We start from the raw sequence: 22,893 nt of genomic DNA, 5'->3' as shown, positions 1-22,893 counted from the left end.
TTAAGACTTCAGACTAGCATTTATTTAAAATGCAAAAAGCCTCTCATTCTACCTTAACCCCTGAAATTTGGATTTTGAGCTGTCTGAATAGTTATCTCCCCAAGCACCCCAGTCCTTTTGAGAGAGGGGGCTATTTTGCAAAGAGCAAAGTGACAGTGTTGTTGTTGCTATGGAGAATTTTTCATCAACTCACTGGGAAAGGATCTGAGGATGCTTGCGATACGGAATTGTGAGAAGATTAGCAGATTTTTCTTTCTGGCGAAGTTATGTTGTGAAGAGGAGTTTGCAGATGCATGCAATTGAGCCTAATAAGGAAGAACGGCCTTCACTCAAACGTAGTAGGTGCATTACCATCCATTCATTCAACCATCTTCTAACACTTATCCAAGGTCGAGTTGTGGGTCGCTTAAGGAGAGACGCCCAGACTTTCCTCTCCCAGCCACTTAATCCAGGTCTTATGGGGGGATCCCGAGGGTTACCCAGGCTAGCGAGAGATGAAGCCTCAGTAATGGAGGCGCAGAACATCTTCTGCTGCCGATGTCCCCCCCGGAACATGAGCAATGCTCTATTGGAGGTGGGAGTTGAAACTCCTTTTGAGAGGAGATTCATCCAGCCCTTCCCAGCAGACCCTCACAATACCTTTGGGTCTGCCATGTCGGACTGGCATTTTCCCCCATCATCGGAGCCAAATCTCCACCAGGTGTTGATCAGTTGAAAGCTCCACCCTTACCGCCACGTAAGTGTCCAAGACACGCAGCCGTAAGTCTAATGACATGATTACAATGTTGGTCATTGAACTCTGACCTACGGTGTCCTGTTGCCAAGTGCACATGAGGACACCCTTGTGCTTGAACATGGTGATTGTTATGGACAATCCGTGATGACCACAGAAGTCCAATAACAGAACACCAATTGGGTTTTGATTGGGATGCTGTTCTCCCCAAACACGCCGTTCCAGGTGAAGTGCCTCAACAGAACGATGGAGTCCCAGTGGGAGCACTCTCTAATACCCCCTCCAACGACTCCAAAAAAATGGGAGTACACTGATCTGTTGTGTGGTACACAAGCACAAAAAGAAAAATCCTTCCCGCCACTTGACAGCAGGGGGACGTTACCCTCTTGTCACGGGGGTGAACCATAGCGTATAGGTACTGAGCCAAGCACACTACTGAGTGTCTCTCACCGTGGTAAACAGTGGAAGAGAATTGGGGAGGTTTTCGAAGGATTCTCCCCACATACTCACAACATCCCAGCTCACATTGTACCCAACCCCTATGGCTCGTCTCACAGGTGGGGAGCCCATTGGAAGGGGTATCCATTTTACCCTTTCAGGCTGTGCCTGGCCAAGCCCAACGGGCTGAGAACCAGCCACCACATGTTCGCCTTGGAGCCCCTCCAGGCCTGGCTCCAGACGGGGGCCCTGGTAACCCACGTCCAAACAACTTAGCTACTGGGATCATCGGGACACACAAACCCTCCAGCACTAGGTTCGACCAGCAATATGGTGCCGTGCAAACTGTGACGTCATGAGCACAAGCGCTATACACACCTGTCATTTAAAACCCACAAAACTCTTGTCCTTTACACCTGTGCAATCCATTTTTCATGACAAATTGGGTCGTTTGGAATCATGTGAAGAGTGAATCGATCCTTTCGAATATTCAAGCAAAATCCAGCACCACAGGCATTTTAGCAAAAACGAAGAAAAAACAGCTAATTTCTTGCCTGTATAAGAGGTAAATACACTCGACTCTGCAGCTGAAGTTTTATGCATTAATACGTCACTTTTGGCTCCTTCTTCAATCCCACAGAGTCCACAGAATTTTCATGGCGGGAGATGAAAAAATCTATATACGGCAACATTCTGACGTGCTGTGAACAAACGGATGATTCTATTCTGGCCGTTTTTTTTTTTTTTTTTTTTTGGTAAACATACTAATTTTCATGTTTTTGATGTCAGTGGCATTTTAAAAATCATGAGGAAAAAAAGATGAGTTTTTAACCTGGATTTAAAAACATTCACATTTGAGCTGACATCACTTCTGTCGGCAACTTATCCCATTTGTGTGCAGTTTAATAGCTAAATGTTGCCTCACCATGTTTGCTTTGGATTCTGTGCTCCATTATTTGACCTGAGTCTGTTGATCTCAGAGCTCTACTGAGTTTATATTGCATTAGCATTTATTTTATTTATTCAGGACTTAAACCGTTTCGTGATTTTTAAACCTGTAGCAGAACTTGAAAATATAAGACATTGGTATTAGAGTGATATGATTTCTTTGTAACGAGTCGGAACCCAGGGTGGCATATTTTGAATGAGCTGGAGCTGATTAATGCTCTTTTTGAGGATTACAGTCAGAAAACCATTACAATAGTCAAGACACATGCAAGCCTTCACTCCGGATATGTTCTTCAGTGGTAAAAAGCAGTTTTATTAATTGCTTTGATATGACTGTGAAAAGTCAGGTCTATCAGAACACCAAAGTTTTGAGTTTGATCTTTCTTTTTGAATATAGCCAGTCCAGGTATTTACTAACAACAATCCTCTTTTCTTTATTGTGAAAAATAATCATCTCATTTTGGATGGCATTTAGTTGAAGAACATTTTGGCTCATCCAATTATTTCTGTTTTAGACAGTGACACAACACCTCAATTAAACTGTGGTCATCTGGAGACACTGCTAAATATAAATGGGCCATCTGCATGGTCTATGAAAGTCAAAAAGTATTTGACCCAAGGGTAGCATACACGAGATGAACATGAGGGGTCCAAAAACTGATCCTTGAGTGACCCCATAGATCAGGGGTGCTCAATGCGTCAATCACAATTGCAGTTTTGGTCGATCGCGAGACGGCATGCCAAACAAAAAAAAAAAAAAGAAAAAAGACTAAAACTTAATTTGCTGCTAATCAGCATGCAAAGACTTTGAAATAGCTTTTAAAAAGTCAGATGGTATGGATTCAAGACAGCCTATTGATTGTTGCAGGTCTTCTCTACAGTTTTTTGGTCACCAGTATCAAATTCTGACCTGGTAATTAGAATTGAGTTTGAGTGGCTCATGTACTCTGCCTCCATTGCTGAGGTGGCCAACCAGAACTATGGCTGGTGGTGGATTCTGTCAAGCTGATGAAGGACTCCTGTTAGGTCTTTTTGGGTATGGAGGACTCATGGGTAGCCAAACACAATGCACGTTTAGTGGTTACTAAAGCAAAAAGTCAGGAATGGGAGGAGTTCAGTGAGGGCATGGAGAAAGATGGCTTTGAGTAAATTTTGGTCCACCATCCAGAACATTGTGAGTTGGAGGGAGAATACTTTGAAAAATTGCCCAATTCCGCTGATATGGATTCACATGAGGATGCTGAGTCTGGGGTCTCTGAGGCACCGAGGGGGTTGAAAAGCTCCTCTGTGGCAATGCCCCATGGGTGGATGAGATTCATTGAGGATCTGGAAGTTGACCATGCCTCTGCAAAATTGACATCGGGGACAGTGCTTCTGGATTGACAAACTGGGATTGTGGTCCCTCTTTTTTAAGAAGGGGACCAGAGGGTATGTTTCAACTACAGAGGATGACACTCCTCAGCCTCCTCAGTAAGATCTATTCAGGTCTGCTGGAGAGGAGGGTCCACAAGGAAGTCGAATCTCAGGTTTGGGAGGAGCCGTGTGGTTTTCAGTCTGGGTGTTGAACAGTGGAGCAGAACAGCGGGCCACCTACAAAAGAGCTCCATGAAGTGGCTGGGAAAGTGAAGTCTGGGCGTCCCTATTGATGCTACTGCCTCCCGGATAAGTGGGAGAAAATGGATGGATGGATGGATGGATGGATGGAAATACAGTGTCTAGAGTCAAGGTAGATGCTTTTTGTCAACGATCTTCTTTGTTGGAGCAAGAACTCAATTACAATAGAAATGGCATGAATGTATAGGTGCCCCCGATATTGTAGCTACAAGCCTGAAGGGCCACCACACACTGAGCAACATTCTTGATTTGAACTGTTTTGTTCAATCTTGATATTTTACTCTCTCAAAGGTTCCAATTTTTTGTTGTTTGCCAAATAAAATTTCACACAAAGGGTCACACTTCAAGCTTTTCAATGTAGTTGTGGCTGTGATCATCACATGATTGCAGCATTCAGGAATTGTCAGGTTTGAATGTCCCCTTGATGAATAGTGCTTCATTATCAAAACCCAGTCTCTGGTCTCTGCTGCAATCAAGCCATTGATTGCAGGACAATTGATGTTTCTGAGAAACAATCAAACACTTCACTAATTTGCCTTCAAAGGAAAAAAAATCCTCTTTTTTCTGTTGACTATGTTTGAAAGAGATCAAAGTCCAGATTAGTTATTAATTGTTCTCACCTAGAAGTAACATTATTAGTTGTTGATTTGTATATTCATGTATTTAATTAGAAAATCCTTATTAAGCCACACAAGCCTCATGCAACTTTACTTGCTGAAACACAAAAGTCAAAACAAAGTCAATTTATGACCTACTGTTAAAATGTGGACAGTATTTCAAAATTACTCAATAAAACACCCTATGCCTCAATGGAAACAAACACATCCCAGTAAATCAGGAGCAAAACTAGATTTGACAATCATCAACGTGCAATTTGTCAATATTACTTGAAGAGTCAAATTCTTGAAGATAGCATAAGCTATGAGGCAGTGAGCACTGTTGCCACACTTGTTTTGTAAATACTCAATTTTTCAGATCAGTGAGTACTATGCAACACCTAATCAGCCCAGTGTGCCATAATTGTTAGAAATCTACCTAAATTAATATCCTCCAAAAATTTTATTTGTTTTGTATTCCAGAGATTTATTAACACAAAATAGCCCAACTCATCTGGGAACATGCCATTCATTGTGTCTTTTATTTGTTTAGTGTTGCCGATGTTTTGAAGAGAATGCGCCATTTGGACCTTTCGATTACTAACTACAAGGTCTGTCTCTGACCAACCACAAAATACAGCAACAGCTTGTAGGTAATTGATCAGGCAAGTGAAGTGTAAAATATTCATTTTCTACTTCAACAGCCAGATAAATCTCCAGGGAGGGTTTGAGGATGACGCTCGAGGAAATATTGTTTATGCACCACGAGGTAGCTGCAGCAGCATGATGGTGAGTAGCAGATAAGACGGGAAGTGTCGCTGTGTTTTGGTGTAGCTGGCAGCGATAGCCACTCATGCAATTCCCTGCTTGGCTTCAAACCAAGAAGCTAAATCCCACTCTCCAGCCCAGGATTTCATTTTGCTAGGTTGGGTGGGATGAGGGGAGCTGGTCAACACCTTCCATGACTGGATCAGCTTTTTAGCCTGCCAGTCATGGAAGATTTTGACCAACTCCCCTCACCCCACCCAACCCAGGAAAATGAAAGAGTGCCCCGACAGAAGCCTCTCCCCAGTGCAAGACAGATGAACGCCTACATGGACTTTGCCCCCCCCCCAAAAAAAAAAAAAACAAAAACAAAAACAAAAAAACCACCTCAAGGACTCCAAGATGGTGAGAAATAAATTTTATGGCTGGATGAGACCAAAGATAGCTAGATGAGACAAAAAATAGGACTTTTTGGCCTTAATTTTAAGCGTTATATGTGGAGAAAACCAGGCACTGCTCATCAAATGTTCAAAAGAGTCCCAACAGCAAAGCATGGTGGTGGCTGTTAATGTCTGGTTATTGTTTTGTTTTACTTAAATTATTTCAATTTATTTCGATCCATCCATCCATTTTCTTTTGACGCTTATCCCCACGGGGCAGGAGGTGGGGTACACCCTAAACTGGTTGCCAGCCAATCGCAGGGCACATACAAACGAACAACCATTCGCACTCTCAATCACACTTATGGGCAAATTAGAGTGTCCAATTAATGTTGCATGTTTTTGGGATGTAGGAGGAAACCGGAGTGCCTGGAGAAAACTCACGCAGGCACGGGGAGAACATGCAAACTCCACACAGGTGAGGCCGGAATCGAACCCAGGTCCTCAAATCTGTGAGGTCAACGCTGAAGCAGCTGATCCACCGTACCACCCAATTTATTTCTATTTGGTTTCATTACATACATTTCATGATCTTTTTATCTGGGAGCTTTTGCTTAAGCAGCTGATACATTTTTAATTTTAACAGTACATTGTATTTGATTTCATATCTCATTACATTCATAAGTGGTGCCTTTTGTGTTAATGTTGTTCACTTGTCAATCAAATAAAATCAGATCAAATCAAATCAAAAGCCTTTATTGTCATTATATGAACTGTGCAAACAACAAAATAACAAGTGTTTCTCCACAAGGTGCATGTGTGGATAAAATAGAATACAAATAGAAGATCATCTTGGGTAAAAATATCATAAATAAACACATCAAGGTACAGTTATTGTTAAAAAAAACCTAGAATAAATAAATAAATAAACAAACAAATAAATAAATAAATAAAGTGTATTAATCAGTATTATTCCCCCTGTCCAGGCCTAGGTAAGATTATTAAAACCAACAAAAGCAAACAAGAAGTGAAGTTGCATAATTTTTCATCTCCGTATTGTTGCGTTTAGTGTTTTATGTTCAAGGAGTTCATGGCACTAGGAGAAAGGTGTCTGTCTTTGAATCTGATTGTCTGTGTTTTGTGGGACCTGTACCGCCTGCCAGATGGCAGCAGGTTAAACAGGTGGTAACCCGGATGGGAAGAGTAATTTATAATGTTAGTAGCTTTGCTGTGATAGCGGGAGTTGGTAATGTCCCTTCAGGATGGCAGAGTACAGCCAGTGATATTCTGGGCGCTGTTGATCACTCTTTGCAGACCTTTCAAGTCCGCTGCTGTACACCCAGCATACCACACTATGATGCAGTATTTGAGGATGCACTCCACGGTGGTTCTGTAGAAAGCCAGCAGCAGCTTAGCTTCCAAGTTGTTCTTCCTGAACACTCTTAGGAAGTGGAGTCATCCTAGGCCTTTTTCACCACCGCTGTGGTATTTGCAGTCCAGGTGAGTTTGCCTGTGATGTAGACTCCCAGAATTTTTAAGGAGTGGACCCTCTCCACACACTCCCCATTGATAAGCAGTGGGACCAGGTCCATGCCCCACTTCCAAAAGTCAGGGAAGATTTCCTTCATCTCCCATCTTTGTGGTGTTCAATGTAAGGTTGTTCGCTGTACACCACTTTGACCGTTTTACAATCTCATCCCTTTAGGCAGACTCATCTCTTTTTTAGATGAGCCTGATCACAGTGCTATCATCATCAAACTTGATAATGGAGTTGCTGGGATGCTCTAGTCTCCCGTCATATATGTACAGAGAGTATAGCAGAGGGCTCAGTACACAACTTTGAGAGAGGGGGTGGGGGGTGGATGAGGGAGAGAGGTGTTGCCCAAGTTTGACAGACTGTGGACGGTTTGTGAGGAAGTCTTTAATCCAGAAGATGGAGGGTGATAGTCCAAGGAGAGAGAGTGTGTCAACCAAAACACCTGGGATGATGGTATTAAAGGCTGAGCTTAAGTCTACGAAAAGCCTCCAGACACAGTTCCCTTGGTGTTCCAGGTGGCTCAGTGCAGTGTGAAAAGTTATTGCAATAGCATCCTCGGTGGACTGGTTTCCTCTGTAGGCAAACTGGTGGGGGTCGAGTGAGGGAGGGAGTGAGACCCTTATGTGGTGTGGAACTAGCCTCTCAAAGCACTTCATGATCACAAGTGTGAGTGCAACAGGCCTGTAATCATTAAGACTGTCAATGGCTGATTTTTTTGTGATGGGGATGATTGTTGCAGGTTTCATGCAAGAGGGAGTGGTTGATAGTTGTAGGGAGCTGTTAGAGATTTTAGTGAAAACGCAGGTCAACTGATTGGTACAGGCTTTCAGTACTTTCCCAGGCACTCCATCTGGGCCTGCAGCTTTCTTGGTGTTAACGGTCCTTGAACACATATCTCACTTCATGTTCCTGTAGCGTTAGTGTGCTACTGATGGATGCTGGTTGTGATCATTTTGAATTTGATCTGTCCGTCTCAAAATGGGCAAAGAAGTGGTTTAGTTCTTCTACCAGCGAGGCGTCTGTGTTTCCGGCACACATCTGGTTATTTCTGTTTTTGTTTGTGATGTGTTGTAATCCCTCCCACATGTTTTTTTTAGTTATTTTCTGCAAAGCACTCCTCAATATTTCTTTTGTAGGCCGCCTTAGCCACTCTGATGCCTCTCTTTAAGTCAGCACTGGCAGCGCTGTACTGTGCCTTGTCCCCTGACCCGAAGGCGGTGTTGCGGCATCTCAGGAGTGGTTTAGTCTCTTGAGTTATTTATTTTAGTTTTAGTTATTTGTGTGAAGTTCTGCCAAGTACTGGTCAAAAGGAATTCCTTCCTTTTGCTCATGTGTGAAAAACTTGTACCTCTTAAAGGTCACATTTTGTCTTTGTAAAAAGGATTCCTCAAACCTTGCCATTAGCTGTGCCAAAGTCACATTAGTTTCATTGAGTTGAAAACTATTGTATATATACAAGGCATCTTCCCCTATGACATGTAAAAGAATTTGAACTTTCAGTTTCTCATCTTATTGCTGCCAAGTATCTCTTAAATCTTTGCTTAATACGTTTCCAGTTATCTGCAAGATTACCAGTAAGCTCCATGGCGCTAGGTTGATTTAGCTTATCCATGCTCAGAGGTGAGGTAAGTTACCTGAACTCCACAGCTTTTTCTTTTGTTGAATAGTTTCTCATTAGGGAATGGAATCCTTTTTCTTTTTTCTGTCTTATGCTTCACTTTTCAGCTGTCTGTAGCCATCACACACTGCTGCAATTTTTTTTTCACGTTCTATTGCTAATACGTCTCAATCACGCCACTGGAGACTCTTCTTTTTGCTGCCTCTCTCTCTCTTGTGGTTCCTCACCCATGGCAAACCTTCCTTTCGAAGCTGCTCACGGCCACTTCTGAAGCCATGTGTTGTTTTGTTACCTGATATCACAAATAGACGAGACGTATTTCAAGGATTCTCTCTTTACTTTTGGGTGACTTCCGGCTATTGTATGTCCTCTATATCCGGCTAATGAGCATGCCGGGTAATGTAGTCATTATTCTATCTAAGCTATAACATCACACCTCTAAATCGTGGCAGAAGTGGGTGTTGATGATCCTGCTGTTTGAAGACCAGTCGTTGTGCACGTAAACACAAAGCCCTCCCACTCTGCTCCTACTGGAGACTTGAGTTCTGTCCTGCCGATGTAGCCTACTGTCCGCTCGCGAAACTGTAAAATCTGGGATTTGCAGATGTAGCCACGTCTCCGTGATGAAAATAACACTGCATTTCTGGACAAAACTGCTCGTGGGAAGTGGTAATTCCAATTCGTCCATTTTGTGGGTCCTGGATCTCGTGTTCGTTGAAAGGATACTTGGAAGCGTTGGTCTGTGAGGTTGTTCCCTTAGCTTAGCAGGCAGGCCCGACTGACGTCCTCACTTTTGTTAACGCTGCCTCTGCCTTCTCCATCGCTTGCTGATACCAGTTATCCACGGTGATCCCTGTGGTCTCGTGAAGTCCTCCAGAATATTGTTTTACTTTTGATATACTTATGTGATTGCTAAGTTATGGTTCAGTCACAGATCAATCAGATCTTGGAAGATAGATGTGACCGTGGCTTTACAGAAAACAACAAATAAATCCAAAATAACTAAAAAGAGAAAATAGCTACAAGCTAAGAGATGCTGCACCTGTGCACACCGCCATCTTGTAAATTGTCAATTGTAAAGCGGACGAATAAGCGCTCCCAGCATGTACTGTATTATAAATACTGAAACAATGAATAACCCTGTAGTTGGTTACACATCACCACCAAGCTCATTGTGTTGATGTAATCAATCTAACTTGATGTAATCAATCTAACAGATGTAAACAATCAAACAGTCAGACACACTCACACACACTCATCATGTGATTCACTAAATAAAAGGAAGCTGCAAGGAGACACAAGTTGGAGTTGTTTGGAAGCAGGGAAGTCGTGTCGCTCCCCTTGCAGCAAGTCAAACTTGAAGCCTTGTCTGTTCGCGTTCTTTTAATAGAGTCAGGCTTTTTAACCTGACACCCAGGATGATTGGGAAACCGATGTAGCACAAACTATTGGGGATCCTTTTCAATAAACAAATACAGGGTTTCCTCGTTACTTCACGCCTCACTTTTTCAGACTTCAGAGCTTTGTTTTTTTTTCATGCCCACCCTCCCAAAAAAAAAAAAAAAAAATACAAAAAAATGCAGCCATATTGGCATATTGCGGGAAGATAGATCGACAGAAGGTGCGTGATTGCTCCCTGCCACGAGATCGACCAATGAGAACGTGTGGATTTATCTTGTGATCTGATTGGCTGCGCATCGTTGAAGCCTCACTGAGCAACTTCCATTCCACCCTTTCCCTTATCTTTCCTTTCCGCCATTTTCTTTGCTGTTGACTGTGTGATAACCTCTCTTGCTCACAATGCTGCCAAAGTGCTGTGATGATGCGAACGTTTTCTCCGAATCACCCAGGAAGAAGAGGATAAGGAAAATGATGACCATCAGCAAGAAAGTAAAACTTGGATATCATCAAAGACGGCAGAAGTTACGTGTTGTGGCATGCCATTATGGCGTGAATAAATCCATGGTGCGTTACATAAAGAATGATGTGGAAAACGTTCATAAAATAGCTTCAATAACTTTTATTAAAGAAGCGAAACATCTGGTGACTCCGTGAAATAAGAGGATTGTACAAATGGAAGCTGCATTAGCTTTGTGGATAGTGGATTGCAGAAAAACAGGCTGGTGACGATGATGAAGAGGCTGATGAAAGTGTTGACAAACCTCAAGTTGCAATGAGCGATTCACCAAACCGAGGATGAGGCTTTTTGGCAATTAAAGGTTTAATTTTAAAAATTTCAAAAGCGTTACAGCCACAGAAGCGTACCTCTGTATGGGGAGGTTTCCTCCGTTGACAACAATGCTGGTCATATTTGTACAGGGGAATTTTGAAGCATAAGGAAAGAGACACCTCCCCATCACCATGTTGTTCTCAAAGATAAAAACCTCAGTTACACCGTCAGCACCTCCAGCAGAAGAATCTCTGAGTGAGGAATGTTAATTACGTACGTACTGCAATAACCTTTTTTTATGCAGCACAAGGTTTTAATAAATAAAGATTTAACTAGAAACTGGTACTGTTGAAAATGTTTGTCTCAAATATCCAAAATATAAATCTATACCATAATGTTGACAGATTTTAAATATTTTGGAGATGAGAGAGTGATTATGTTGGGAGAAGGGTGCTGAAGATGGAGCTGCCAGCCAAAAGAGCGAGAGGAAGACCAAAGAAAGGGTTGATGGATGTTGTGAAGGAGGCCATGTGGACAGTGGGTGTTAGAGAAGAAGAACACGAGATAGGCTTAGATTGAAAAAGACGACACGCTGTGACGACCCCCAAACAACACCTCATCTTAAAAGATAAAAAACTCAGCTATATACACCACCAGGGCCTCCAGCAGAAGATTCTCCAAGTGAGGAATGTTACTGTAGTGTAGTGTTGAACACAGGAGCAAACTTCGTTTTAATGCAGACATCAACAGAGTGAACCTATTACGGCGGGAACTCTCTAACACACTAACACCGGAAGTGTAACCACCAATCACGTCTGTGCAGAACCTCGTAACCTAACTCGACGTCCCGTAGGTGAATTATGTAAAGCACCACACAAGCCTCCCCAGAATTCACCTACAGTCAAAATCCCTGTGCCGTGGAGGGACGATGGCTCGACCTTAGCGGACTGCACAGGGCTGCACAGTCCATTGAGTCAAGGGGCCAGGGCCCTGACAGGTGCAGGGAGGCGGGACAAAAGGGGCCGCCCCCAGTGCAGGGGGAGGGCCAACCCCAAAGGACGAGGAGATCTCCTCCACACAGATCTTCTCTAGATTAGACAGGTTTCTGGGCTATCGCTGAGAATGTTTCAATTCCCTCCAAAGACTTTCTATTGGGTTTAGGTCTGGAGACTGGCTAGACCTCGCCAGAACCTTGATATGCTTCTTATGGAGCCACTCCTTGGTTTGCCTGGCTGTGTGCTTCGGGTCATTGTCATGTTGAAAGACCCAGCCACGACCAAGCTTCAATTCTTTGACTGAGGAAAAAAGGTTGTTCCCAAAAATGTTACAATGCATGGCCGTGGTCATCCTTTCCTTAATACAGTACAGTCTTCCTGTCCCAAGTACAGAAAAACACACCCAAAGCATGATGCTACCACACCCATGCTTCACAGTAGTAGTTCTTGGGATGGAACTCATCATTCGTTTTCCACCAAACACGGTTAGTGGAATTATGACCATAAAGTTCTATTCTCCCATGACTCCTCTGTATCATCCAAATGGTCATTGGCAAACTTAAGACGGGGCTTGACATGTGCTGGTTTAAACAGGGAACCCTTTCGTGCCATGCATGATTTCAATGTCAATGAAGTGTTAGTGTATTACCAACAGTCACCTTGGAAACGGTGGTCCCAGATCTTTTCAGGTCATTGACCAAGTCCTGTCGTGTAGTCCTGGGCTGATTCCTCACCTTTCTAAGGATCATTGAGACCCCACGAGGTGAAATCTTGCATGGGGCTCCACTCCGATTAAGATTTACCGTAAAGTTTAACTTCTTACATTTTCTCATGATTGCTCAAACAGTGGAACTTTTGTTCACCAAGATGCTTGGAAATTTCTCCGTAGTCCTTTCTACTCATGTGGAGTTGTACAATTTTGTCTCTGCCGTCTTTGGACAGCTCTTTGGTCTTGGCCAAGTTAGAAGTCTTACTGATTGTCTGGGGTGGACAGGTGTCTTTATGTAGCTAATGACCTCACACAGGTGCATCTGATTCAGGGTAATACATAGAGTGGAGGTGGACTATAAAAGGCGGACTAACAGGTCTTTGAGGGTCGGAATTCTAGCTGATTGACAGGTGTTCAAATACTTATTTTCAGCTGTATCACACAAATAAACTGTTTAAAAAATCATACATTGTGATTTCTGGATTTTTCTTTTTAGATGATCTCTCTCACAGTGGACATGAACCTATGATAAACACCCCTCCATGATTTCCAAGTGTGAAAACTTGCAATATAACAGGGTGTTCAAATACTTATTTTCTTCATTGTTCCATTACTGCAAGAGATGGATGGCAAAGAATGAGGGGAGGCTGTGCGTAGCAATTACTTAGGAAGTATGTGCAGGTTGCCCTGGCTCGCAGTAAATTCTTCCTCAGCGTCCTTACATTTCTGCTTCTTTCAAAGTTAGGAAAATATGCCGGGCCTTTCCCTTAATGAACATAAGGCTGATCCTAGATTACTAACGTAACTAATCTTTCCATCTTGGCAATGATCAAAGAACTTTGCTTTGTTTTTTTTTCTTCACGAAAAAAGTTGCTTCATGATCACTGTATCAGATGTGCTAAACCCTTCAAATTCGCTAAAATGTGGGCTTTGTCCTATCTAATAAACGCCATGGTCGACTGACCGATTTTTGATGTCACCCCAGAAATTCTCGCTTGGATTAAGGTTTTGGGATTGTGATGGCCATGCCACGTCATTAATTTTCTTGGTTTGGAACTAAGACTTTGCTGAACCAAGTGTTTGGGGTGATTGTCTTGTTGAAACTATTTCAAGTGCAGATCCTCTTCATAGCAAGATGACCTCTTCAAGTATTTTGAAATATGCAAACCGATTCATTATCCCTGGTAAGCGATAAATAGGCCCAACACCATAGTAGGAGAAATATGCCCGTATTGTCTTCATTGTGGACTGTGATTTTGGGGGTTTCCCCTCTCCAATCAAACTTTTATTCTTTTAATTCTTATGAACGAAGTGTTGAGCAACCCATTTTCCTCAGGCTTTCAAGAAAAAATGCATGCTGAACCGATGCTGGCTTCATCCATAAAATGTTTGTCAGCACCCAATGCATCTTTTTGGTAATATTCTATTTTTTTTTAATTCAGAATTCAAATCTGAAATTCGTTATGAAGGAAACCATTTTATTTTAGATTCTCGGCAAAAATTGATTGTACATTGCTTGAGTCGCTGGAAAAACACAACAACACAGCGGAATTAGACGATGACGCGATATGTCACTAAAGGTGACAACATGGCGACCGATTGGCGATTGTGAGAACGACGATGAATTTTCCGATATTTCGAGCGATGAACGCTATTCTGAAGGGTCCCATGAAGACGGCGAAGAATACGAGCTTCATAAAGGCGTCATCAATTTGAGCCAGTTAGACAGCACACACGTTCGAATGGAGATGAAATGGCTGGCCATGAAGTAGTAGATATATGGCTCGTATTGGAAACAACAATTGGTAAGCATTTGTGAAGTGCTTGTTTGGTTTAATTAGTCATAAAGTGATAAATAGTAAAGGCTTCGATATCCTGAATGTATATATGAAGTTTTGGGTCTTGTTTTAAAAATATACAAACGCCGTACGTATATTTAGAAAATAGTAGTGCCTTTTTACATGTATGAGAAACTATGAGCAGTTCGATATGCATCACTATTTTGCGTGTACAAGTCAAAAGAAACAGAAGATGATAACGGAGTGAACAGTCTAAGTTGGTATATTTTCACAAATAAGGATTTCAATGAACGAAATCCGTTTAAAATGGGGTCAAGTTAATTTAAGAGCAATAGCTGGTCTTAACTTGCTTTACCATCAATGTTTTTTCATATGCTAACCTGATGCCATAACAAGATAGTAGCTAGACCCGTCCAAACCCCATTTTAGTCACAATTTTTCCATGATGTCGTGAGCAAAACCTCAAAACTTTTTAATGAAAATAGTAAACCAGTGTCTTGTGGTTTTCTTGGGCACTAAATGCTTAAAATACAAAAGAAAAAGGGGTGGATGGTTCTGTTTACTGGCCTGATATGGGTGTTTGAGCATGTAGAAGTTTGTCAATGTGAACAGATTTTTATTTATTTATTATATCCACAAGTATGCATGTATATGGTGCATTCCTGTGCAAACAGAAGAGAGTTTTTGTTGCATTGAGAGTCAATATATTCACCAGAAAATGGCAGATTATCCAGACCAACTACAGTGCATGACGGCGCACCCAGGATTTATTGGGTGGGTACTGGGGGTTGCCTACTTACAATTCCAGGAACAGTATCGGCAGCAACTGAATTTTCCACAACACGAGCAAGAGCTATTTTTGGAGAGAAAAAAACCCAATATTTCTCCTAATCAGCCCAGCTTTTGCCATTTACATTCATCCATCCATTTTCTTCATCGCTTATCCTCACAAGGGTCACGGGAGTGCTGGAGTCCAGCTGTCATCAAGCAGAAGGAAATGGAGATCCCGACTGGACATCCTGGAGTCCTCATAATTGTGAGGCCAACGCTTTACAGTTGCTCCTCCGTGTTGCCCTACGAAAAACAGCATTTGTCCAATCAATGCTTGTTCAAACAAAGTCCTGTTCTGGAAAATTTTCATATTTTCTTATTTTCAGGTTAATGCGACATACTGCTAATAAACAGCTTGTGAGATGGTTTTGGGATTTTTTTTTGCAGAAAAAAACATGTGCCACTTCCATCCTGCTGTGTGTCAAAGATTTGTGACACCTTTCCTGATTCAGAGGGCCAATAGTACACAGGATTTAAATGGTCTACATCCCAGTTTTCTTTGTAGAAATGTTGATGTATATGTTTGTATATGAAGTAAACATACACCACAGAAGTAGAATCATAGCATTTTTATTTAACTGTATGCTTATTTTTTTGTATAAATATGTTACATAACATTAGCGCAGAATTATTTGATCTTTCAAAAAGAGTACTTTGAGAACACCTGAGGTTCAAATACATGTTGCAGTATTCTCTCTGTTATCAGAAAGATGTGTTCCGTCACAAATAGGCACTTCAGTCTGGCAACTTTTGGAATGGACCAAAGATGGAGATTCAGCATCTGCTGGTTCGATGTCAACCTCTTGTGGAGAAGATGCTTCCTGCAACATCTGTAATTAATAGAAAAATAAGGTTCAAAATTTATAAAATGAGAAAAAAATGTATTGATAAAACAGTAGCCTAGCTGGTATAGTGTTGGCCTCACAGTTCTGAGGACCCAGTTCGATCACGACCCTGCATGTTTGCATGTTCCGCTTCATTTGCAAAAAGCTTTCCCACTGTCTTCTGAGGCTTGGGTCTTTGGGAAAATAATGCACACTGTGATCAGAATTATTCAAATTGATACAAAACTGAACCACACACATGCTCATCATTGGTATGGATTGGTTTTTGCTTACAATCACTGAGGAATTCTCAAAATCAGCGATTTTCCGTGCTCATGTAAGTTGCACAATAGCCGATCCACCTTTAGTTATGTCAGAAACTCCACCCCCGAAATGAGTCGTTTGTCAGGTGATGGAAACTAGGTCAAAGTTCGCCGACTTTAATTAAAAAACACTGATATTTTTGGGAAAAAACATCGAACAGTATGGTACAGTTGAACATATATTTTCATCTAGATAAGATAATTTACATTAGAAATTACACATTACAATCTCTTTAAATATGGGCCACCTGATTCACACCTGTTTTTCACAAAATTGATGATCTCACTGATTGAATGCCACACTTCTATTTTTTTAACACATGCCCTTCAACAAATTGCCCAATTGCACAGCCTTATCAGAATCAGCTTTAGTGTGTGTAAAAACACACAAGGAATTTTTCTCCGGGTGCTGCCGTGGTATGATATTCAGACCAAAGAATAAAAGAGTAACAAGAACAAAGACACGAGACATTTCTGTTTATCGGAACAACGTGAGTGTGCATATCATAAATGCTGGGTCTTGTAGGTTTTCTGAGAAGAATCGAAGTCGAAGGATGTTGTGAACATACAGGCACATGTCATGCACTAGCTCAGGATTGACGTGACATGACGACAGAACAGCTGAACAGGCTAAGGGATGACTACCAGCTCAGGCACCTCAGTGGAACAAAACGTGGTGGTCTCATTTTGCGGAACAATTGGGCATGTGTGTAAATGTCAGAGGCATGTCAGGTTTACCAGTAAGACATTTATTAAACACGACTCAAAAAGGAGAGAAGACACTCAGTTCAAGTTTGACAGCTCGTGAGGAGAGAGGAGAAGAACTGTCTCATACAATTCACTACAGAACTCTCTAATGATCCTCTCGTCAACACCTCCATTATTTGGTTACAAACGTCCCTTATTTCCATGGGTGTTCCAAAAAGGAGGCGGGGGAGCAAAACATGGGTGAAACACAGTGGACCTGTTTGTTAATGTGTTTGTGCATGTGTGTGGAAGATTGTTGAGTACATGCATGTTCAAGTTTGGAATCATTTCTTGAACAGACAACAGGTGACCCTGGTTTACACCAGAGTGCTCCTTCTTGTGGTTCAGGGTGCGGAGGCCTTCAATGCCCCTTGTGAGTGACCCATCAGGTGGTGTGTTATTTATAATAAACATACAACACTAGTCACCGAACACTGAACAGACACCACGCTTTTCAGCTAGGAGAATGGCGCGATGCAGTTTTAGAAGACCATAATTGCAGCTCGTTCTCTTTGGCAATAAAGCCTGCTTCTGTATAGTTACCGAGTTTCTGTACATTTTAATGTATGTAGTTGATTCTGTCAACGTTTTTATTTGGGGATATCCATAACAAGATGGATTCCCATCCTGCAGCAATCTGGTTAACCAACTTATACTCATCTGATATGTCTCGTGGGATGCCAATTGCATCAATATATGTCGGATATCCATCTTTCCAAGAGGACCATCGTCTTTGGAAGAAACCAAGGGGAAGTTAAAATTTTAGTCACAATTTTCCCAAGATGTCATGAGCAAAACCACAAAACTTTATACTGAAAGCTGTAAACCGGTATTTTTTAATTTTCACCTTGTCTCTAATAGTGCAGTCTCCTGGGAGATCCCACCCCCCATTGAAAGCCTTTCCCATTCTTCCTTTCTCAGCTTCCACCACATGGTTCTCTACTCTACCATCGTCTTTTTTAACTTCTTCCCAATCACCGGAGTCATCCTACACACCACCATCCTATACTGTCATTGCTCACTCTCCCCGACCTCAACCTTACAGTCAGTGTCCTCCTTCCGATTCCATCCATCCATCCATCCATCCATCCATCCATCCATCCATCCATCATCCATCCATCCATCCATCCATCCATCCATATGTTATTTTAGCTGCTTATCCTCATAAGGGAGTCCTGGAGCCTAACCCAGCTATCAACGGGCAGGAGGCTGGGTACACCCTGAACTGGTTGACAGCCAATCGCAGCGCACATAGAGATGAACAAAAGTCGCACTCACAATCACACCTATGGGCAATTTGTCCATGGGTAGAAAATGCAAACTCCACACAGGCGGGGCAGGAATTGAACCCAGGTCCTCAGAACTGTGAAGCTATTGCTTTTACAGCTGCATAACCATGATGCCTCGATACAATATCTGCACAAAATATAATCCACTTTTGTGCTTCTATCCCCGCTTTTGTAGTTCACCCTATGTTCCTACCTCTTCTGGAAAAAGGTGTTCACTCCTGCCATTTCCATCATTTTTGCTAAGTCCACCACCATCCATCCCTTAAAGTTCCTTTCTTGGATGCCATACTTACCCATCTCTTCCTCATTCCCCCCGTTTACTTCACCGGCACGTTCATCACAATCTGCACCAATCACAACTCTTTCTGTGTCTGGGATGCTCAGAACTACTTCATCTAGTTCCTTCCTCTTTCAATTCTAGGTCAGATTCTACCTGTGCGGCAGAACTGCAAATCACATTAACACCCTCAATTTCATGTTTCAGCCTTATTACTAAATTTTATACTCTTTTCACCTCCAAGACATTCTTAGCCAGCTCTTCTGTCCTCCCTCACAACATCCATCAACCTTTTCTTTGGTCCTCCTCTCACTCTTTTGCCTGGCAGCTGCATTCACAGCACCCTTCTACAAATATACTCACTCTCTCGCCTCTGAACATCCCAACCATCGAAGTCTGCTCTCTCTAAATTTACAATATACTATAATAGTACTGAATATTTTATTTTACAACAAATGTATATATAAACTGCGTATAGAGCTTGTGCACGTGACGTCACAGTTTGCACAGCGGCATTTAACTGGTAAAACCTCGCTGCTCGGAAGTGCGGGAGTCACATTGAACCGGAGCAGATTTTTCAAATCGCCCGAGATATGCTGTGCTGTTGGTTGTCACAATAGACGAGACAGTTTTTCAAAGATATAATTCTATAGAATACCAGCTGAAAAGACAAGAAAATATCGATGGATTGTTGGTCAAACAAAGCTGCTCATCAGTACAGGAGTCGCTGAACCAATTTGTCAAATTGCCCGAGACCTATTGTGCTGTTGGTTGTCACAATAAACGAGACAGTTCTTCAAAGATACAGTGAAGAAAATAAGTAAGAAAATACGTATTTGAACACCCTGCTATATTGCAAGTTCTCCCACTTAGAAATCATGAAGGGGTCTGAAATTTTCATCGTAGGTGCATGCTCACTGTGAGAGAAGTGATCTAAAAAGAAAAATTCAGAAATCACAACATAGGATTTTTTTAACGATTTGTTTCTGTGATACAGCTGCAAATAATTATTTGAAGACCTGAGAAAACCAATGTAAATATTTGGTGCAGTAGCCCTTGTTTTTAATTACAGAGTACAAACATTTCCTGTAATTGTTCACCAGGTTTGCACACACTGCAGGACGGATTTTGGCCAACTCCTCCACACAGATCTTCTCTAGATCAGACAGGTTGCTGGGCTGTCACTGAGAAACACAGAGTTTCAGCTCCCTCCAAACATTTTCTATTTGGTTTTGGTCTGGAGACTGGCTAGGCCACACCACAACCTTGATATGCTTCTTACGCGGCCACTCCTTGGTTTTCCAGCCTGTGTGCTTCATGTCACTGTCATGTTGAAAGACCCAGCCACGACTGATCTTCAATGTTCTGACTGAGGGAAACAGGTTGTTCCCCAAAATCTCATAATACATGGCCGCAGTCATCCTCTCCTTAATACAGTGCAGTCGTCCTGTCCCATGTGGAGAAAAACACCCCCAAAGCATGATGCTACCACCTCCATGCTTCACAGTAGGGATGGTGTACTTGGGATGGAACTCATCATTCATCTTCCTCCAAACACTGCTCGTGGAATTTTGAGTAATAAGTTCCAATTTGGTCTCATCAGACAGGTAAACTTAAGACAGGCCTTGACATGTGTTGGTTTAAGCGGGGTGCCTTCCGTGTCATGCATGATTTCAAACCATGACGTCTTAGTGTATTACCAACGATGGTGTCAGCTCTTTTCAGGTCATTTACCAAGTCCTGCCGTGTCATCCTGGGCTGATTCCTCACCTTTCTCAGGATCATTGAGACCCCATGAGGTGATGTCTTGCATCGGGCTCCACTCCGATTGAGATTGACCATCATGTTGAGTTTCCATTTTCTAATAATTGCTCCAACAGTGGACCTTTTTTCACCAAGCTGCTTGGCAATTTCTCCGTAGCCCTTTGCAGCCCTGTAGAGTTGTACAATTTTGTCTCTGGTGTCTTTGGACAGCTCTCTGATCTTGTCCATGTTAAAAGTTTGAGTTACTGGCTGTATGGGGTGGACAGGTGTTTTTATCCAGCTCACGACCTCACACAGGTGTATCTGATTCAGGATAATTCATGGAGTGGAGGTGGACATTTGAAGACGGACTAACAAGTATTTGAGGGTCATAATTATAGCTGATAGACAGGTGTTCAAATACTTATTTGCAGCTGTATCACACAAATGAATTGTTAAAAAAAAATTATACACTGTGATTTCTGGATTTTTCTTTTTACGTTATCTCTCTCACAGTGAACATGTCCCTACGATGAAAATTTCAAAAACCTCCATGACTTCTAAGTGGGAGAACTTTCAATATAGCAGCATGTTCAAATATTTATTTTCTTCACTGTAAGTACAGCACTGTGCCATTCTATAGAATTCCAGCTGAAAAGACAAGAAAAGATCGATGGATTGCCTGCCAAACAAAGCTGCTCGTCAGTACGGGAGGTGTTGAACCGGAGCAGATATTTCACAATGCCCGAGAATAGTGCCATGTTAGTTGTCAGAATAGACGAGACAGTTCTACAAATAGATCATTCCATGGAATACCAGCGAAAAAAATGACAAAAGAACGATGGATTTCGGCAGTTAAATGGGATGGATGCTGCCCAACGAAATACACAAACCTGTGTAGTGATAATTTCATTTCAGGTAGGAATTATTCCTCTCAATCTGAAATTATTATTAATTATTAATATTTATAATGCCAAGTTGACTCATTTGAGAACAATGTGTATTTTAAAAAAAAAATCTCACAGAGAGGTTAATGGAGGTAAGCGTGTGGCAGCAATACTCCCTGTACGGAGGAGATGACTCCCTGTCCGAAATTTTTTTTCCAGTCATCGTTAATGAATGCAAGTTTGTGTAAAATAGGGGGTCATTTATTTAAATGTTGGTATTTGTTTTGAAAAATTCTGAGTGGGTCCATCACTATATGGGATTTACAGTATTCTTTCTTGAGAACAGATCCAGCAATAAAATATTTGTATGCGTCCAGACTTTTATGAGCTTTCAAACTCTTCTGTGTAAACCTGAAAAGACAAGAAAAGATCGATGGATTGCCTGCCAAACAAAGCTGCTCGTCAGTACGGGAGGTGTTGAACCGGAGCAGATATTTCACAATGCCCGAGAATAGTGCCATGTTAGTTGTCAGAATAGACGAGACAGTTCTACAAATAGATCATTCCATGGAATACCAGCGAAAAAGATGACAAAAGAACAATGGATTTCGGCAGTTAAATGGGATGGATGCTGCCCAACGAAATACACAAACCTGTGTAGTGATAATTTCATTTCAGGTAGGAATTATTCCTCTCAATCTGAAATTATTATTAATTATTAATATTTATAATGCCAAGTTGACTCATTTGAGAACAATGTGTATTTTAAAAAAAAAAATCTCACAGAGAGGTTAATGGAGGTAAGCGTGTGGCAGCAATACTCCCTGTACGGAGGAGATGACTCCCTGTCCGAAATTTTTTTTCCAGTCATCGTTAATGAATGCAAGTTTGTGTAAAATAGGGGGTCATTTATTTAAATGTTGGTATTTGTTTTGAAAAATTCTGAGTGGGTCCATCACTATATGGGATTTACAGTATTCTTTCTTGAGAACAGATCCAGCAATAAAATATTTGTATGCGTCCAGACTTTTATGAGCTTTCAAACTCTTCTGTGTAAACCTAGATGACTGATTTACCAAATACATTTGGATATCCAGTTTTCCAAGACAAGCGAAACGAATTAACAGTCAAATTTCTTGTTGGGGAAAACATCGACTTTGGCATTAAATATGGATCCTCTATGGCAAGTGTCTCTAAATTTTCCACATACTTTCGTTTATTATCACCTTCTAAATGTTTAACGGTATCGGACAAAGCTCTGGGTGTCGTGCTATCAGACATTTTTGTTTCATCTCAACGGAATTAACTTGCTTTGTTTGACTGGAAATAGGGTGACATAAACAAAAATCACGTGATTTATGATGTAGGCGCACAAGCTCTATAGTTCAGTGTGGCTAATGTTTGTAAAAACCTCTCAACACTGTCTGCAAGGCTTATAACCCCCTGGGCTTTGTAGTTTGGAAAATACAGTAACATCACTTTCAAATGCTTCAAAAACCATGTTCACACTTGCACACAAATGAAGCTCTCCTGTCTGTGCTGTTTTTTGCAAATAACCCACTCCGATTTATTGGATCTACGCAACAGTATTTTGTCATGACTTGTTTGAATTGGTTGCTACATTGAAAGAGGTGTCTTTGCATCTGCTGGTGATGCGAAATACAAGAAAG

General features: G+C 41.7%; 2 protein-coding genes and 1 long non-coding RNA gene across 26 annotated transcripts in view; 2 read left to right on the top strand and 1 right to left on the bottom strand.

The window, feature by feature from the left end:
- The window catches only part of LOC133510966 (uncharacterized), a 79,542-nt gene extending 73,450 nt beyond the window's left edge, over positions 1–6,092 (top strand). For all 3 annotated transcript variants that reach the window (XR_009797797.1, XR_009797823.1, XR_009797790.1), the window contains 3 exons: positions 4,883–4,940; positions 5,034–5,118; positions 5,888–6,092. The gene's annotated coding sequence lies outside the window, so the exon portion shown is untranslated. The remainder of the gene's footprint in view (positions 1–4,882; positions 4,941–5,033; positions 5,119–5,887) is intronic.
- Positions 6,093–13,740: 7,648 nt separating this feature from the next.
- LOC133510248 (uncharacterized) overlaps positions 13,741–22,893 on the top strand; it is a 47,583-nt gene continuing 38,430 nt past the window's right edge. For 21 of the 22 annotated variants that reach the window (XR_009797673.1, XR_009797661.1, XR_009797670.1 and 18 more), the window contains exon 1: positions 13,741–14,308. The gene's annotated coding sequence lies outside the window, so the exon portion shown is untranslated. Of the gene's footprint in view, positions 14,309–15,255; positions 15,500–22,893 lie in introns of those variants that run through there. The other variant, XR_009797666.1, reaches the window with a different exon arrangement.
- On the bottom strand, positions 15,525–16,355 carry LOC133510725 (uncharacterized). Its single transcript, XR_009797704.1, has 3 exons — positions 16,252–16,355; positions 16,059–16,151; positions 15,525–15,963 (listed from the first exon to the last, which is right to left on the bottom strand). It is a non-coding gene; the product is annotated as an uncharacterized LOC133510725 (long non-coding RNA).

Source organism: Syngnathoides biaculeatus, chromosome 1, assembly GCF_019802595.1.
Source record: "Syngnathoides biaculeatus isolate LvHL_M chromosome 1, ASM1980259v1, whole genome shotgun sequence".
NCBI classification, from domain to species: Eukaryota; Metazoa; Chordata; class Actinopteri; order Syngnathiformes; family Syngnathidae; genus Syngnathoides; species Syngnathoides biaculeatus.
This window is presented reverse-complemented; position numbering and strand designations above follow the sequence as displayed.